Source organism: Tursiops truncatus, chromosome 10 (assembly GCF_011762595.2).
Source record: "Tursiops truncatus isolate mTurTru1 chromosome 10, mTurTru1.mat.Y, whole genome shotgun sequence".
Taxonomy (NCBI): domain Eukaryota; kingdom Metazoa; phylum Chordata; class Mammalia; order Artiodactyla; family Delphinidae; genus Tursiops; species Tursiops truncatus.
The window spans coordinates 4,985,080-5,004,683 of NC_047043.1; the positions used below are offsets into that span (position 1 = coordinate 4,985,080).

The following is a 19,604-nucleotide window of genomic DNA, read 5'->3' on the forward strand; positions in this document are numbered from 1 at the left end:
ACTCAGAGGGGTTTTATGCCCCTTCGTTGCTAGTGCTTTCACATCTATTTGGACACCACATTCCCCCCCTTCCTGGGGACCTCATTCCTACCAGCCCTTGTTCCTAGGTCTGTGGCTCACGGTGGGTGTTCTTCATGCTCCGTACTGGACCCTCTCATCTCCGAGTCTCCACTCAGCCAGTTCAGGCCTCCCCTCTCTGTGGAGGGGTCAATTCCCCGCTGCACTCATGAGTCCCAGTATCTCACCGAGGTACCAAGACCTTCCTTCCTCATCCACTCCATTTCTTCACTTGCCAAGTGTCTAAAAAAGTAATTGAGCCCAACCCCCTTAACAGTGGAAAACTTCTTCCCATCGCCGTGCTAGTGCCCCAGGAAATGGAGCCTGTGGCAGGAGCCACTTCCTGCTCAGCTCCCTCCAGATCTTGGCAGTTCTTTGAAAGGCATTCAGGTTTATCTTTCCCTCTCTATTCCCTTTGTTCCCATTTCAGTCTGGTCTCCCTCCCCCGCTGTCCCATACCTTGTTCAAACAGGTTTCCTTAAAACTCTGACAGCATCCTCTGGTGCTGCCCCAGGCCCAGCATACACCCCCTGCTGCCCCGACACCCCGTGCTGCCCCGGCCCAGCTTTCTCAGCTCCCCGCGACTGCCGCACACCTTGGGCAAGCAGGACCTGGCTCCGGGGCTTCTCGTGGTCCCTCCTAGGTATCAGCTCCTCCAGGCACTCTTCCACCTCGGACACCCCTCCACTTACACGCCAGTGGTTTTTCTGGACTTAAAATTAGTACTGCATACACAACACTAAATTCTCTTACCTTCTCATGGTTTCTTCTTTTCTCACCTAGGTGGTGAGCTCCTGGAACATCTCTTCTCCCCCTCCCCCGACTCCCGCCATCCCCTGCCCTGCCCAGAAGTGTAGTAGGTGGATAGTTGCTAATTGAGGTAACAATCATCAGGAAATACTTAAGGGCCTTAGGTGGGACATTCCCCCCCACCACACCTTTTGAAAGGAGATTACAGGTCTCATTTGTTTAGTTTTTCAGACTGAGTTTTTTTTTAATCCTCTGACAGCTTGAAGGCCAGAAAAAATTGGTTAGTTTTCACCTTCAAAGGACACATGAGAAAACAAGGACCAAGCTAGCCGCCCCCCCCAGCCCAGCACCTTCTAACCTCAGTCACCACAGTCACTCTTCCCACTCCCCTGGTTGTGGCTCTTGAATTTTACAGTTGATACAATCCTCCCTTTTACAGCCAGTGTATTTTATTCATGCGTTGCGATTTAAGTAAGGACGCCACAGAGGGAATCAGTTTAAGTTCTTGGCTCCTATTTAAAAACTCACTAATGCCCCCATTACCTTTTGTTAATTAAAAAACAAACATCCTCCACAAGACCACCCTCTATTCCAGGTCTCCTCTGAGATTCCCAGGAATTGCTAGTGCTTGGGCCACATTTACACCTATTATGTGGATCTTAGAGAAGACCTCCGCATTGCCTTCGGTGATGATAGGCACTGTTTTAACCTAATATCATCAAGAAACTAACTTGATTCCATCAGTTATTTCTGGAATAATGGGAACAGAACAAAACCATGTAAACCCAGTGACATAGACGGGGGGCTCACAATGATCTCTCCCCACCTCCTCTCTGTAGGACGAATTCTGCCTAAAATTATAACTGTTTATAGCAGGCATTGGGAGCTTATTGGGGGAATTGATGCCACTAACTTTTATTGAGTTATTGCCATGTATCAGATACTATTTGAAGTGAATTACATGGTAAATCTCATCTTCATAAGAAAAAGGAAGGTTTGAAAATCTGATCAAATTTATGGACTCCTCCCCCCAAAAAAGAAATGATACCACATAAATTTTACATAGTTTCAAGGGTATGAGTTTTGCGCTTGTCTGTAGAGCAGTGCTTATCAACCTGATCATATCACCCCTAGTAGGTGGCCCAGATTTATAGGATGAACTATATAAAAACCTACTCTTTGCTGGGCACTGGGCTGTGACTAAAGAAAGGTAAGATCAGAAGGGAGAGAAGGAAGGAGGGAACAGTTAAACAGCTTGAAAAGGAATGCAGTTTGATTACTTTCTTTCTTGTATCTTTTAAAAAAAAATAACTTTAAATTACAAAAATCAAGTTTACAGTGACATTAAATTATACTTTTATTTTTAAAGGACCACTCACTGTAGTCCCATGATGCGTATCTCATTTCAGGTGGCCTCTGCCAGACTTACCCATGAATACGTTGTAACACAGAATGCCTAAATGTACTAGCTTGCTTTCTAACCTTGGTCTAACTTAACATTTTCCCATGTTTTCACACACTGACCTTCACGAGTGAGGTGGGACCAGGCCTGAGCATATTTTGGGTAGACAGGGCAGGGAGCTGATGACTCACCTAGAAGAAGCGAGCCTAGCTTAGGAGAGATCCCTCTGTTGTTGGTTTCGTGGGTTATTTCCGTTTATACATTGAAACTCTGATAAACCCTGGGAAGAATAAAGAAACACAGCAAAGTAAGTTACTTCTGGGGTCAGCTCACTCACTGCCCTCCCATGCCTTCCAGTTAAAACTATACTAGAGCATCTCTATTCCTGCTTTAGGGCTTGAAAACCGTGAGAAGCAAACGAATGAATTAAGGACCACCATCTAGTAACTCAAGACTACTGGAGAAAAAGAATACCATAAGACCTACACTGTCCAGTACAACAGCTGGCTAGGCACATGTGGCTATTTAAATTTAACTGAAATGAAAATTTTAAATTTAGTCCCTTGGCCACATTAGTGCTCAGCGGCCACACGTGGCTCGAGACTGCCGGACTGGACAGCACAGAGATTCTTTTCGTCTTTGGACAGCGCCGCTCTAGACCGTATCGATTCAATAAAAGGTTTTACCCAGCATCTAACGTGTTCGTTTTATAGGCTAGGCTCTTTGAAAGGGAGAGCAGGATGGATTTCGGTTTTGTCTTGTTTTGTATTTGTTACAGTTTTGTGTGGACTTGTAACCTGTAAGTTAAGGCTGTTTAAGCACTTTCCCCCCACGTCAGCAGCCCGTTTGACAATGAATACGTGCATTTATATGTCTGCATATGTTATGTATTCCGTTCAACCGCAAGTGTTTCATCTTCCCGTGCCTGACAGCCCCCCAGCCCTCCTTTCCCACCTCCTCCAGAACCTTCTCCTGTTTCCCATCTGCTCCTTTCTGGCTAGGGACAGTCTTTGGATTTCTTTTAAACAGAACTCCTTGCTTAATCCTGCTACTCAGTAACCAGTCCCTTCCTGCTGTATTCTCTTTGTTCTCTCCTGTACTGGGAATTTTTCCTGCATCGAAGTTAACTGCCTTGTGGCCCAGTCTATTGCCAGCGCAGGAAGCCCAGCGCCTCCCTGACCTTCGCCCTCACTCCTGGTAGCCTGGTCTGTCCCTCGGTGATGTTCTCCTGACCCCGTGCTCCTCATGTCTGTCCCTTAGACTGTATTGCAGTAACCTCCTATCTGGGTTATGTGCCTCTAATCGTCACGTTTTTAAACTGCTGCCAAGAGTTTTTGAAAATATGGTTACGATTATTTCATCCCAGAGGTTTTCTTCCAAAAGAGTGGTGGGGGCTTCAGTGGGTTCCCACAGCCACAGGATAAAGTTCACCCCTCTGAGGTGGAGCCTTGACCTCAGCATCGTTTTGCCAGCCCCATCTTTGCCGTTTCCCCCACTCCACTCTTCCTCCTTTTGCATAGTGGGCTGGTGTAGTCTGATGGCTCCCAAGGGTTTTGTTTGCATGGGCCAGAGACCGAAGGCAAAGCTCTGGCAGTTACACAGGGGATTGCCATTTTTTTCTTTTGCCAAGTAAGGGCGTTAAAAAACAGTCCCAACCACCTACTGTCTTCATCATTTCCTCTTTTTTAAAAAAAAAAAAAAATTATTTATTCATTTATTTAATTTTTGGCTGCATTGGGTCTTTGCTGCTGCGCGTGGGTTTTCTCTAGTGAGTGGGGGCGAGTGGGGGCTACTCAGTTGCAGTGCGCGGGCTTCTCTTGTTGTGGAGCACAGGCTCTAGGCGCGCAGGCTCAGTAGTTGCGGCTCGCGGGCTTAGTTGCTCCGCGACATGTGGGATCTTCCCGGACCAGGGCTCGAACCCGTGTCCCCTGCATTGGCAGGCGGTTCTTAACCGCTGCGCCACCAGGGAAACCTTATCATTTCCTCTTAAAAGGGGGCACTTTAACCTAAAAAAATGAATGCATTCAGCATTGTGAGAATCTCAGTAAGTCCTCATTTTGCTGGAGAAGGGTGAAAATGTAGGCATTTAGGAGCTAGTGCTCTCATGGCACGGTGTCCCATCTGGATGTACCTCTAGGGTCTCCATGCTTTTCCCTCATGCATTTCCTTCTGACTGGAATGCCCTGTCTTCTGAAAGCCGGATCTTTCCTCCAAGCTCAGGTTTGCTTTTGCCCCACTTCCCTCACGCTTGATGACTTACCTCTGGGGAGCCCTGCAGCCTTTCAAGCTTGTGGCTCATAATTCGTTTTCCCTTGGATTGGAATTTATCTCTTTGTGTCCTGTCTACTCTATCTCCCCAGCCTGAGTATCAGCCTTTGAGGCCGGGGGCTCTGTCTTCCAGCTCTTGGTGGTTCTAACATCTGGAGCTTGAAGTAGACTGATGTCTGCGAATGAGCATCGTCCCGTTTCAGGGTTTCACAATGATACCAAATCTTGCCCTACATCCAGGGTACAAAAATAGCATAGAGCCTCTTCACTCATTTTAACCCCTGCAGAGAACGCACGTTTTCTGTGCACTCGCCCCGGCTCTGGCTCTAGCGCACTGAAAGCAGCAAGGATGGGCCTGGAACTCAAACTGCGGGAAACTAAAGACACTCATTTTTTTAAATGAAAGCTGTTTGGTGGCTGAAGCCGTCGAAATGATAAGTGAGAAGAAGCTGTGAAAGTTTCAGGGCCTGGCAACTTTGATGGATTAATGTGTCCCTTTGTTTTCCCTTTCTTCAAGCTAAAAAAATTAAAACAGCATTTGCCTAATGTTGTGAATGCGAATAATAACATCTGCCTGTGAATTCGGGTTGTACAGGATATGCGACTGGCACCGACTGCATGGTACTTTCAGAATCTCCACATAAGGCCAGCGGAACTAGGAATTACTTTGCATATCCGTCTTCCAAACTGTGATCCCATTAAATGAACCTTGGCTGATAGGGTAAAAAAAAGTCATCCCCACGATTAGTAGTTTCTTGGTGGTGAAGCCCCGAGAGGGTTATTCCTGCCTTGGCTACAGCATAGCATTAGGGGTTAACTACAAAGAATAAAGAGACGGTGAGGTGTTTTTTTTCCCCTCACATCCCCATCTAAACAGCACAGCATTTTCACTGTGGCTAGGTAGCAGATTGTATAATCTGTTAGACCTTTATTTTTTCCCCCTTAGGCAAATTCTGTTTCCAGATTGGAAACCTGCCAGGATGTCCCTGACCTCTCATATAATTTTGGAGAAGTGTCAGTTATAATTCCGATCTGTTAAGTAACCAGGGCCACTCTCTCGAGTTATATTTTGACTTCTGCATTTTCGTCGTGGGGCTGGCAGAGCATGAAATTGGGTTTGTGTGAACATGTGCGTGCCTGGGTGCAGTGGACTGCGTTTTCTTTCCACAATTGTAATGAAGCATCTTAAAGGGCTTTGAAAAAGTTTCCTCGGGCACATTCAGGGAGCACGGTAGATGCCGTTGTTTCGCAAGTTTTCTGTTTTCTTTGTCTGTACAGGTTGTTCCTGACTTCATGGCTGGGAGGAAGTTCAGGACGTGGAGCGCTTGCCGTTCGGCCGGTGGGGCTGAACTGGTCAGCTGCCTCCTGTTCTCAGATGGGCCAGTGACACAGCCCAGTCCTGTGGCGACAGGAGAGGGGCCGTACAGGAGGCAGCGTGTTTGGTGTTGTTGCACGGGGGCAGTGTGGCCGCTCTGGGCTGTGCACAGTCTTTTTTACTCTGGTATCTCGCCTCATAAAAAAAGATCCTAAAAGTACCAGCTCCATTTTGGAGTGTTGGCACAGGAATTGTTGTGGGTTTAATGCACAACCTGGCTTCTGTCACTCATTCGCCCCCATTTTCTCCACTGCCTTGCGTATGTCACCACTCCATCACCTCTCTCCCGCCCCTCCCTCTTGTCTCTGAGATTGTGAGGGGTTAGGGGACGTGTGTTTAGTCCAGAAAGTTTTTTCTTTTCATTAATTGGCTTTGGAAAGATTCCTTATACCCCAGCAAGGAGCTCTGGGGGACTGTTTCAAACATCTGATCTTATCATCCTCGGAACCTATTAACTTCACATGTGCTGATGGTGATGCCAAGAAAATGGAAGTCCTGGCCTTGAACGCGGGGAGTCAGGGCCCTCTGTGCTCTGGTGTGTTGGACGCCCTCTGGTCGTCCCACCCCGTAAGTGGCACACAGCCCCACATCTGCCTTGATTCCGTAAGAGGTGGAGTTTGGTCCTGGATATTCACGAGAATGCTTGTAGCATGAGGCAGGTGGAGGTCTTTAGAGACCAGGCCTAAGAACACCCAGGTATCCCGGCAGAGCTGAGTCTCATACGAGAGTTAGGCCTGGGAAGGACGTCAGAGGTCATGGCCTGTCCTCACTCTGCAGACGAGGGGTCCGGTGTATCCCAGGCCACTTGCTTATTATGCAGGGAAGCACGTGGTGTGCTCCCTGCGTTCCAGTGGTTAAGGATGTTATTAAACGCTACCGAATTACTTTAATAATAGCAGTATAAACTCAGACTTCAACTGGAGCTACCGTAACTAACTTCTAGGGTTTTCTGGACTTTGATGAAGAGAGCTCTTAGGTTTGCTGCGGACGGAAAGCAGATATGTGCGTGAGCCCGGAAAGCGAGCTCTCCTTGGAAGCGGTGAGACTGTACCACAGGGAGGCGCGGGGGTGGGGTTGGGAGGGCGCTGGTCCACTGCACCTGGAGGCTTTTAAGGCCCGAGCTGAAATGGATGCTGGGTGGGTGTTGCTCGGCATCCTTCCAAGGTTTTGGAGGCCAGTCATATTTTAAACGAGTCAAACAGCCCCTCTAGGCGAGCTGCAGGAAACCCAGCCCCTGGCTTCATGTTGTTGCGTGGTCAGGTCAGCGGGAGATAAAAGGCCGGGACTGTTGGAGGCGAGGCCCCGTCTATCACTGGATGGCAAACTGTTAAGGGAAGATAAAAGGGAAGAGCAGGGATGTTCTTTTTGAACAACACGAGGGGGCCTTTATCGCAGGCATTCAAGTCGAGTGAAGGGGGTGAGCAGGGAAACCTCAGCTTTGTGGTTGCAGGCGTGTTAGAGAACTCTCCTGGAGAAGCGCGGAGTGGTTTCCCAAACGCACAAGATCAGTTCTGTACCACGGAAATATTGGTAGAGGCCAGTCTTTTTCAACCACAGCGGTCCACGTGACTAGGAATGTCTGTAATGTTGGTAGTGTAATGTCAGCTTAAGTTAAATGGGCATTAGCTTGGGTTTCCAGATCTTCGTGCCCCAGAGGTTTCCCTGTGGAGGTGTGTGACCCTGGGGACCGGGAGGAAGTGTCAGGCTGGCCTAGCCAGTGGGGAGCGCAGGAGGCCGGCTCAGTTTCCTTGATTTCTCAGTGGCGTGTGCTCTCCTCTCAGGTTCCCTCCTCCGCTGGCTGGGTTCTCGCTTGGGCCTGAGAGCCTAAGGGAGGGGATCTGTCCGACTGGTGTGGATCTCCCCTTTTGGAATTTCCTTCCTGTTCTTTGTCACTTTAGGGTGAGTTTAATGGCTTGTGAAGGGGTAATCGCTTTCTTAGGGTGGGGCTTGTAAAACGGGACCCCACCTTGAAGAGCCTGGGCCTGGTCAGGGCCGCCGCGTGAGCTCAGGCAGATGCAGACAGCAGACGTGCTTTGGGCACAGTGTACTTGTTTCAGACCCGCCGGGCTTCGGCCCTTGGTTCAGCGAGACACCCCACACCCTCCTGGCTGTTGGGGAGAAACAGAGCCCAGGCTTCCTCCAGGACCGGCTGGTCCACTACTGCCTTCCTCCCCAGGTGCCTCTGCCCGGCAGCTCTTTAGAGCTCGGGGAGGGGGACCTCGGCCGCACGCGCCCCTCTTCCCTCCCAGTGCCCATCCTGCCCGTAGCAGCTTTGGGCCTGTGCTCAGTTTGCTTTAAGAAACACCATTTGCTTGCTAATGTTTTTGGTTGGTTGGCTTGTGATAAACACTTATCAACGTCTTGTATCTCAGAGTATTTGTTTTTCTTCATAGATAGAGTGGTGAATAATTTTCTTAGAGGCAAAATAGAGGGGAAAATGGTCACCCGTTAGGAGGCATAGCGGGCAGCCCTTGGAGCCCGTGGTCGTTGGGCCCAGCACACTCAGAGTCATTCTCAGCTGACAGTTTGTAATGTCTGCTCACCCACTGTGAAATTTTGACCCCAGCTGACTGCCTTTCTGATGCGCTGGGTGAGGAAAGATGTGATCTCCTCCTTCCACTGAGCTAGAAGCATTTCCAACAACACTTTTATCTTCCACAGAGTCATCTTGGTTTTATAAGGGGTGTCGTGCTGAACCCGCCCTGAATTCTGGGAATGTGCAGCCCAGATGCTCGGGTAACCACCTGTCCTGGGGGTGCTCAGCTGGCATCCAGCCCCTCCTCAAGGGAAAAGTAGAGAATCCTGTTTCTGCAGCCTGACCCTTTACCGAGCCTATTGGAGAGAAGAGACAGCCCCACGACCTCAGGGCCTGTGAAAGAGTTGCAGGATATTGCCTAAAACTCTGCAAACTGCTACTGAACTTTACCCCAGCTTCCTCCCCAAGCTGTAAGTGTGACTGCAGGCGCTGAGGCCCACGTCAGAGGAGTGTCCAGAGCAAACCCAATCACTAGGGTCCAGCTGCTGAGAGGCTGGGGCAGCTTGCGGGGTGTCAGCTGCACTGTGCTCGGGTTCTAGAGCTGGGAGGGGAGAGATGCAGGAAAGGGTGGGGAAGAGCCCTCGGGTCCTGTGGGAGCCCGCGGTGCAGACTTCCTTGATTAAGCACATGTGAGGCTGACCAGGATTTGTTTCAGCGGTGACCTGAAGCCGGAGGCGTTTTATTTCCTGCTGGCCATGCAGCCCTGCGAGCTGGCAGCAGCTGTTTTACTCCTAATTGTCGATGGGATTGCATTTGTGATAAGCTAAATTATATTTATATTTCATTGTTAAACTTGGGGGCTGGAACAGAATTTTTTTTTAAGATCAGCAAACTGGGCCCTGCCCTCCATGAGGCAGGGCAGTCCAAGAGGGGATGCCGGAGGCGGATGGAGGGGCTGGGGGAGGGCCAGCCGAGGGCCCAGCTAACCTGGAGCGTCGGGAGGCGAATAGCGTGGCATCAGTAGCTCACACTGGGATGAGGGAACTGAGACTCAGAGACGTAAGTCGCTCCACTGGTGGCAAGCTGAGTTTCCAGTCCAAGACAGAAGACTCCACGTCGTGTGCTCCTTAGGCTGTGCTGCTGGGGTGTATTCTCCTGGTGCATCCTTCTGAATCTTACAGTAGGATGAAAAAGGGGCTGTCCTCTTAGAAGTGCTGAATCTGGAAGTCAGAAGGCTGGTCTGACTTGGTCTCCCACCCATTGCAGGCCCAGGTTGTGGTTATCCACCCTCTGCTTGAACACTTCCAGAGACAGTGAGTTCATTACTTCACGGGGCCGCATTCCTTCTGTGGGCAGCTCTAGTCGTTCACAGCTCTGGTATAAAGAATTATGGGGCCCCAGACCAGTTTCTTTGTGCCTCCTGCCCAAACCCCGTTCCCGTCATGGTGGACACGGGGGAATGTGCCCTCTCTTCCACGCACCAGGCCTGCAGGTGCCTACAGTCCTTCAGCCATTTCTTGTTTCCCCCGGCTTGGTTTCCCGGTCCTCTAGCTTGCTAATCGCCCCTCTCTGAATGATTTTTCCATGATCCTTTTTGTGGCATCAGAAAGTGCAGGAATTTCGGAGTCGGGCAACCTGGGCTAGAACCCTGGCTCTGCCCCTGCAGAGCTGTGTAATAGCCAGCAGGTAACCTAATCATTACCTGATACGATTTGGGGGAGGAGGAAATATATGTAAAGTGCCTAACACATCTTCTGGCCCAGAGTTTATGCCCCAATAGATAATACCCCGTAGTTATTAGAGAAGGGATACTCTGAAAGACACATAAATGGCTAAACACTAGACTTGTGACACACCCTGACTAAAATCCTGTTTTCTCTTTTAGCAATAGCTTTCCTTTCTATTTAAAAATTCTTCAGCCAAGATAAGATGTGGAGGCCTCTCCCCACACTTCCGTATAAGCCAGCAGAGCAGATCTAGGGGTGGGGCAGGGACCCTAACCCTTATTCCCCCCCCCACCCCGCAGGGTGCTCTTGTGAGACATTCCTGCCTTAGGTGAAGGCCCTGCCCTGCCCCGGGGGTAGGTGAGGGTGCCCCTCTGCTCAGCCTGAGGGCTCCCGCACCCCCTTTCTCACCAGCTTCCTTGCAGAGTAGAGAACCATACAGGTGTCTGCCAAGTTGGGCAAGAAGGTGATGAAATACCAGATCCTGGTGGCCGGGAAAAGATTGGCTCACCTGGGGAGAGGGACAGGGCTACGCCCATGGGCCGCCAGGCCCCTCCCTGAAGAGAGGCCACTGAGAACAAATGGTTGCCATGCGGCAGCTGCAGAAGCCGTGGCTCCGAGTCTGGCAGCAGTGAGATGAGATCCTGGTGGGGCGATGAGATGGGGGTGGGGGGCAGAGCTGCAGGGGTGGAGTCAGCTCTTCGCAGGAAGGCATGTAATTGGGACCTTGCCCCGTTTCCTCCCTCCAGAGAAGCCAAGAGCCCTCACAGAGGGATGCAGGAAGGAGAGTGGGGACCGCAGGACGGTTTCGTCCAGCATATGTACCAGGAAATCTCCCCACCTTTCCAGCGGTTCCTATTTTAAATAGTGAATTTACTCTGACTCACGTAGATAGGCTTGGTGAGCAAGAACCCTGTCTTCCCGGTCGGCACTCGCCTCCCTGCTGAAGTTGTAGGTAATGTAGCAATTAAAATGTCCAAGTGCTTTTTATTTTTAAAAGAGAGACTGTCCCTCTCCCTGATGGCACCCCTTCCCCACACACTTTACTGAATATTAGAGAGTTCCTTTACGTGAAGACACTGGACGTTCCCTTTGAAAGGCAGCATCAGCAGCCTGTGTTATTCCTGGTACCCGCCGGGGCCCCTGAAGCCTGAGCAGGAAGGGGCAGCCGCTCTAGGCCGTAGGAACAGTCTCCGTTCCATTTTTCTCCCTCCACCATGGGTCACATTAAGAGAGAAACCGCAGTAGACAGTGAGCTAGTTCTGAGGCTGGGGGTGCTCTGGGGTTGCCTTCCCGCCCCTGCAGCACATTTAGTGCCAGGAGCAGCAGAGAAGGGGAGTGGCCTGGGGGGACCGTGAGGGTGTCCAGGGCCACCGGAGATCCCGGCCAAAGGCCTCAACTTTGAAGACCATCCCTCAGCACCCCGGAAGGAGCTTTTCTGTGAGTGACACAAGTTTGGTGAATGCTGGAGAGGGGGCTTTGAGGATCCAGAGCTGCCTGGAGGGGGAGCCCAGGCTGAGTGGTTCTGCTTTCTGTGCACTGCAGGCTGGCCCTGCCCTGTCTGAAGCTCACGTCCCACACGTGCCCGCTCCTGAGGAAGCTAAAATAGCCCCACATAGATTTATCCCTCTCCCTCCGCCCTTATTGTTTTAATTTTTTTTTAAATTTCTTTGTGGTAAATAAAGCTAAAGTTAGAACTGGGGTCTGAGTCTCTGCTCCAGTGCCTTGATTTTTGCTCCTGGGAGTATGATAAGCCAGCGGCTTCTTCCAAATCCTCATAGAAGGAATGTTTTTCAGGGAGATCCTTGGTTTTGTGTCACCCTCCTTCCAGAATTCTATGTAAAGCACTGGTCCTCAAAGCTGGATCTAATCCCCTGGGAGTCAACAGACTCCAGGGCCCGCCCCCAGGGGAGTTTCTGATGCAGCAGTTCTGGGTGGCGCCCGAGAACCTGCATTTCTTCTTTCTCTCAGTTTAATCGAGATATAATTGATGTACAGCACTGAGTTGGTTTAAGGTGTACAGCGTCATGACCGACTCACATTTACTGAGACTGCATTTCTAAAGCAAGGTCTGTGATGCCATTGGACGGGACGACTCTGGGGTGGCCATGCTGGAGCGAGGGTCAGTAGTAGTTAACCTCTCACTGAGTAGATGAGAGTGTAAGGTTTCCTTCTGATGCTGAGCAGGGCCCTGTGGGGCTCCCCGACACGGAGGCCTTTTTGTCCCCCATTTCTTGTAGGCAAGACTCCAACCTTCGCATGGTGTTTGCTTCATTTTTTTTTTTTTTTTTTTGTCGTATGCGGGCCTCTCACGGCTGTGGCCTCTCCCGTTGCAGAGCACAGGCTCCAGACGCGCAGGCTCAGCGGCCATGGCTCACGGGCCCAGCCGCTCCGCGGCCCGTGGGATCTTCCCGGACCGGGGCACAAACCCGTGTCCCCTGCATCGGCAGGTGGACTCCCAACCACTGCGCCACCAGGGAAGCCCCTGTTTGCTTAATTTTGATCTGTGCAGTTCTGCGACTCACTCTCCACCATCTGTGCTCCCCATCTCCTGCCCCCCAGTACTTCCTACACACGTGTCTCCTCCACACCCCAGGAGAGGACCCCAAAGCGTGGACTCCAAGTCTGCAATCGGTTCTTGTGGAAGCGGAAGGCCCCGGAGGACTCAGGTCACTTCTGAGCTCGAGCTCCTGTCAGTGGATCAGTGGGATCCAGCCTCTCCCACAGGACTGGGATGTTTGGGATTTCAGGAGCCTGGTGGCTTCCTTCCAGTTGCCTGCTTGGAGAACCACAGGGTGTAGAACATGGACCCCCATCCCTTTTCTCAGCAGGGGCCGTGCGTGGACGCAGACTCTGTGCAGTGAACTTGTTAGTCTGGGGTGGGAGTCCAGTCCTTCTCCTGCCAGAGGTGAAGGTGGGAGCAGAGAGCACCTTCTTCCTGCCTAGAAACAGGCAGAAATGGGAAGCTGCGCACTGGAGGGGCAGAGGTGACTCAGAAGACCATCGTTAGAAGTCCGAGAATGTGACAGGGAGTGCGTCTGTTCTCTCAAGCCCCGCGCTAGGAGTTGTTGTCCAACAGAAACTGAACAGAGTTTAGAATCTGGATTCGCTTTGCTCTCCCACCGTGGTCTTGGGGGCTGTGCAGTGGGACTGACCCTCACAGGGTTGTTGTTACAGGGATCGAGTAAGATGATGCACTTTAGCTTGTGGCAGACAGTGTTCAGAAAGTGTTAGCCGCTCTCATCATTAGTCTTCATTCTAGTCTTTCAGTGCGAGTGTTGCAGAGGTAGAGTTTGGAACAGAGAGCCTTCGACTGGTGGCAATCCGGGAGGCTTCATGTGAACAGTGGCCCCTGAGGGATGGGATCAGGGGAGGGGTGCAAGTGTATGTTCTGGGGGAAGAAACTGAACAGAGAGTGTGAGGGCCGGTGGGAGAGAAGGCCAGAGGAAAACTGAGGCCAGAGCACGGAGCACTGTGAACGTGGGTCAGCAAGTCGTCCATCCAGAGGGGGCATGTTGTGGAGGCAGAGCCCAGAAGACCACCCGGGGGCCACACACACGGCCGTGGGACCCCGGGTTGCTTCCCTCCACGCACCTCCCAGCTCTGCTGTCTTGCACGTGGCCGGTGCCGAGGGGTGCATCCGCGCTCCCCCTGCGGGTAGGATCCAGGGCTGGCTGGAGCAGCTCACGGTGCCCCGCTGCACCGCTCGAATGCTCTACGTGACACTCTAAGGCTCCCTTTGAGCAAAGCCTGTGCCAGCGAGGGGGAGGGGGCTGTGCATGGGTTGCCGCCCTACCCAAGGCATAGACTGAACTCTCAGCCAAGAAACACATCAACTTCCTGGAACTCAGAGCCGTAGTCACAGCTGTCAGCCTTCAGAGCACACGCGAGGCCGTCCTGGTTAGAGGAGACGGTTTTGCCCCGAGCTTTGCAGGCATGGCCATGGTGCGCACTAGCCGGCTTGGGTTTCATCCCCAGCCTAGCCAGGACTTCCTGCATCAGTCAGCCCATCCTAAGAGAGATGTCCTTGCTGCTTGTTAAGCCCCCGAGTAGCCCAGACCATTTTAGTATCTGAACTCCTCTAAACTCACACTGTTAGCCGGTCCTGGGTTGGCCCAAACCGGCTGTTTCAATCAGGGGATCAACCATCCCAAGTATTTGTGGACATCTGTGTAGGCTCCGCACCGCCTCTGTCCTGGTTCGGTGTTGTAAAGCTCCCCACCGTCTGGTTTGTGGGCTTCTCCTGTCATCCTAGGCATCCAAGCTTTTTCCTGGGGGCCTTAGGACAGATTTTAGATTTCACTTCAAGAACCCTGCGGGTTTTCACAAGCTGGGAAGCTTTGTTTCTAGACCATCTTCCCTTTTATCTTTCATCTCTTCTTTGCTATCTCATTGACCTGGAGACAGGATCCTTAATCTTTTCTTTCTGGCTTCGCATAACATTGTCCCTTATCTCCTCTGGGGCTGGGGCTGGCCTGCCCTCCCCATCATCCTCACAGAGGGACCTCTGCCCTCTTCAGGCCATCCTGCTTCCATCAGATCTGGGCAAAGCCTGTGTGGGAATGCAAATCCAGAAATGCAGCAGCCTCCCTCAGGAGCGCGGGACCCACCCCTCCAGCTTCCTGGAGGTTCTGTCTCCAGGGTACAGCCTCTTCTCATGGGTCCTTTTCTCTTCTCTTCTCTTCTCTTCTCTTCTCTTTTTTCTTTTTTTGAGGTGGTGGTGATAGAGCTAAGGGGTATCTTGAACTTTCTTCCAAGAACCGTCCTGTACTTTTCCACTCTTGGAGTTGTGTGAATCCCTCAGGCCTGGTGGAACCCAAAACAAACAGGGTAGTGACTCTTGTTACTCAGCTTAATCGAAAGACATTCTTGATATTCAGATCATTTACATCCAAGATCAGAGGATGGAAGTTTCAGGGTCAAGTCTGTCAGGTTGGCCCTCTCCTCCTTGCTTCCCCTTGTGGATTGAGGAAGTTACTTGGTGGACTTTTTAAAGTATCTTTTTTAAGTGAGGGGAGGGAGTGGGTCCATATTTCAATGAGAGTCTTAGTTATATTCTGGAAATTTTTAATTCCAGAGACTTGTCTCTCTGTGGTTTTTTTTTTTTTTTTGCGTTATGTGGGCCTCTCACTGTTGTGGCCTCTCCCGTTGTGGAGCACAGGCTCCGGACGCACAGGCTCAGCGGCCATGGCTCACGGGCCCAGCCGCTCTGCGGCATGTGGCATCTTCCCGGACCGGGGCACGAACCCGTGTCCCCTGCATCGGCAGGCGGACTCTCAACCACCGCGCCACCAGGGAAGCCCAACATAGGGAAACTTTGCTTGCTTTTTTTTTTCAAACAGTATATAATTTCACCTCACGCATCTTTAAATTTAGATGGGTGGGGATGATCTGAAAGGATGTTTTCTTTGTGCGTTTCTGAAACCTCATGGGAATTTTAGTAAAATGGACTTGATTCACAGTTTCAAGGAAGGTGGGTTATATATCAAGTAAAACCGGGATTCTTATCCTACTTATCCCGGATGAGTTTCTGGGGCCCCTGACCCCCTTGATACTGAAGGAAAATGTTGGGTGTAGTATGTCCTTTTATCTGTGGGAGGGTCCATAATTTTCATCAGATCCTCAAGGAGGGTCTTGCCCACAAGAAACAGCGGGAATTGCTGGGGTAGTAATAAGGGTTCCTCCAAGTTAAAGGCGGGGGGTGGTGGTGGTGTCTCTGGCCTTTCTGGGGCTGTCCCTGTGAGTTATTCCTTGCTTCTTGATACTTTATTCAAAATCCAAAGAACTTTTCAGAAGAGAAAGACACAAAGAAAAGGCAGGAGAACTGAAGCAGTGAGGTGTGAAGAGAGAGAAGCTGTTGTGGTGTCAGAAATCACTGAGGAGCTGTTCCTGATAGGAAGGGCTGGTGGAGCTTTCTCACCCCCAGCAGACCCGTTCGGGAGGAGCTTGCCCGCCTTAGGTGCTCAGCAACTGTGTGGACAAAGTAAGATTCAGGATGATAAGTGGGCGTGTGACGTATTGGGCAGCTTTTCTGCAGACACTCCAAAAGGGACAAGTTTTTGTCCGTGTGGCAGTCACTTTACTTCTTTACTCTCTCCAGTTTTGCACTCTTTGGAGACTGTTTCAGAGACAGAATGGGCTGGAGGTGTAGTTCTGAATTTTTGAATTTTATTTTATTTATTTTTTTATATAGCAGGTTCTTATTAGTTATCTATTTTATGCATTTTTTTTTTTTTTTTTTTTTTGCGGTATTTGGGCCTCTCACTGTTGTGGCCTCTCCTGTTGCGGTGCACAGGCTCTGGATGCGCAGGCTCAACGGCCATGGCTCACGGGTCTAGCTGCTCCGCGGCGTGTGGGATCTTCCCAGACCGGGCCACGAACCTGTGTCCCCTGCATCGGCAGGCGGACTCTCAACCACTGTGCCACCAGGGAAGCCCCTATTTTATGCATATTAGTGTATATATGTCAATCACAATCTCCCAACTCATCCCACCGCCACCACCCCTCCCCCCCGCCACTTTGCCCACCTTGGTGTCCATACGTTTGTTCCCTACATCTGTGTCTCTATTTCTGCCCTGCAAACCAGTTCATCTGTACCATTTTTCTAGGTTCCACGTATATGCGTTAATATACGATATTTGTTTTTCTCTTTCTGACTTACTTCACTCTGTATGACAGACTCCAGGTCCATCCACCTCACTACAAATAACTCAATTTCGTTTCTTTTTATGACTGAGTAATATTCCATTGTATATATGTGCCACATCTTCTTTATCCATTCATCTGTTGATGGACACTTAGGTTGCTTCCACGTCCTGGCTATTGTAAATAGAGCTGCAGTGAACATTGTGGTACATGACTCTTTTTTTTTTTTTGATACACGGGCCTCTCACTGTTGTGGCCTCTCCCGTTGTGGAGCACAGGCTCCGGACGCGCAGGCTCAGCAGCCATGGCTCACGGGCCCAGCCGCTCTGCAGCATGTGGGATCTTCCCGGACCAGGGGCACAAACCCGTGTCCCCTGCATCGGCAGGCAGACTCTCAACCACTGTGCCACCAGGGAAGCCCTACATGACTCTTTTTTGAATTAAGGTTTTCTCAGGGTATATGCCAGGTAGTGGGATTGCTGGGTCGTGTGGTAGTTCTATTTTAGTTTTTTAATGAACCTCCATACTGTTCTCCATAGTGGCTGTATCAATTTACATTCCCACCAACAGTGCAAGAGGGTTCCCTTTTCTCCACACCCTCTCCAGCATTTGTTGTTTGTAGATTTTCTTATGATGCCCATTCTCATTGGTGTGAGGTGATACCTCATTGTAGTTTTGATTTGCATTTCTCTAATAATTAGTGATGTTGAGCAGTGCTTTTCATGTGCTTCTTGGCCATCTGTATGTCTTCTTTGGAGAAATGTCTGTTTAGGTCTTCTGCCCATTTTTTGATTGGGTTGTTTGTTTAATATTAGCTGCATGAGCTGTTTATATATTTTGGAGATTAATCCTTTGTCCGTTGATTTGTTTGCAGATATTCTGTCCCATTCTGAGGGTTGTCTTTTCGTCGTTGTGTTTGTAGTTTCTTTTGCTTTGCAAAAGCTTTTAAGTTTCATTAGGTCCCATTTGTTTATTTTTGTTTTTATTTTCATTACTCTGGGAGGGGGATCAAAAAAGATCTTGCTGTTATTTATGTCAAAGAGTGTTCTTCCTATGTTTTCCTCTAAGAGTTTTATAGTGTCCAGTCTTACATTTAGGTCTCTAATCCATTTTGAGTTTATTTTTTTGTGTGGTGTTAGGGAGTGTTCTAATTTCATTCTTTTACATGTAGCTGTCCAGTTTTTCCCAGCACCACTTGTTGAAGAGACTGTCTTTTTTCCATTGTATATCCTTGCCTCCATTGTCATAGGTTAGTTGACCATAGGTCCGTGGGTTTATCTCTGGGCTTTCTAGCCTGTTCCATTGATCTATATTTCTGTTTTTGTGCCAGTATCATAATGGCTTGATTACTGTAGCTTTGTAGTATAGTCTGAAGTCAGGGAGTCTGATTCCTCCAGCTCCATTTTTTTCCCTCACGACTGCTTTGGCTCTTCGGGATCTTTTTTTTTTTTTTTTTTTTTTTGCGGTATGCGGGCCTCTCACTGTTGTGGCCTCTGTCGTTGCGGAGCACAGGCTCCGGATGCGCAGGCTCAGCGGCCATGGCTCACGGGCCTAGCTGCTCTGCGGCATGTGGGATCTTCCCGGACCGGGACACGAACCCGTGTCCCCTGCATCGGCAGGCGGACTCTCAACCACTGTGCCGCCAGCGAAGCCCTCTTCGGGGTCTTTTGTGTCTCCATACAAAGTTTAAGAGTTTTTGTTCTGGTTCTGTAAAAAATGCCAGTGGTAGTTTGATAGGGATTGCATTGAATCTGTAGATTGCTTTGGGTAGTATAGTCACCTTCACAATATTGATTCTTCCAGTCCAAGAACATGGTATATCTCTCCATCTGTTTGTGTCATCTTTGATTTTTTTCATCGGTGTCTTATAGTTTTCTGAGTACAGGTCTTTTACCTCCTTAGGTAGGTTTATTCCTAGGTATTTTATTCTTTTTGTTGCAATGGTGAATTGGATTCTTTCCTTAATTTCTCTTTCTAATCTTCCGTTGTTAGTGTATAGGAATGCAGGAGATTTCTTAGCATTAATTTTGTATCCTGCAATTTCACCAAATTCATTGATTAGCTCCGGTAGTTTTCTGGTGGAATCTTTAGGATTCTCTCTGTATAGTATCATGTCATCTGCAAACAGTGACAGTTTTACTTCTTTTCCAATTTGGATTCCTTTTATTTCTTTTTCTTCTCTGATTGCTGTGGCTAGGAATTCCAAAACTATGTTGAATAATAGTGGTGAGAGTGGACATCCTTGTCTTCTTCCTGATGTTAGAGGAAATGTTTTCAGTTTTTCACCATTGAGAATGATGTTTGCTGTGGGTTTGTCATATATGGCCTTTATTATGTTGAGGTAGGTTCCCTCTGTGCCCACTTTTTGGAGAGTTTTTATCATAAATGGGTGTTGAATTTTTTTTTTTTTTACATCTTTATTGGAGTATAATTGCTTTACAATGGTGTGTTAGTTTCTGCTTTATAACTAAGTGAATCAGTTATACATGGGTGTTGAATTTTGTCAAAAGCTTTTCTGCATCTGTTGAGATGATCATACGGTTTTTCTTCTTCAATTTGTTAATCTAGTGTATCACATTGATTGATTTGCATATATTGAAGAATCCTTGCATCCCTGGGATAAACCCCACTTGATCATGGTGTATGATCCTTTTAATGTGTTGTTGGATTCTGTTTGCTAGTGTTTTGTTGAGGATTTTTGCATCTATGTTCATCAGTGATATTGGTCTGTAATTTTCTTTTTTTGTAGTATCTTTGTCTCGTTTTTGTATCAGGGTAATGCTGGCCTTACAGAATGAGTTTGGGAGTGTTCCTTCCTCCACAATTTTTTGGAAGAGTTTGGGAAGCATGGGTCTTAGCTCTTCTTTAAATGTTTGAGAGAATTCACCTGTGAAGCCATCTGGTCCT

At 49.3% G+C, this 19,604-nt stretch overlaps 1 protein-coding gene across 18 annotated transcripts in view; it reads left to right on the forward strand.

Annotated features, from left to right (window-relative positions):
* Nucleotides 1–19,604, forward strand: part of RREB1 (ras responsive element binding protein 1) — a 180,350-nt gene that overhangs the window by 85,983 nt on the left and 74,763 nt on the right. Inside the window, exon 1 of one of the 18 annotated variants that reach the window (XM_033863806.2) lies at nt 10,764–11,492. The exons of the other annotated variants lie outside the window; for them this stretch is intronic. The gene's annotated coding sequence lies outside the window, so the exon portion shown is untranslated. Of the gene's footprint in view, nt 1–10,763; nt 11,493–19,604 lie in introns of those variants that run through there. 18 annotated transcript variants of the gene reach the window in all.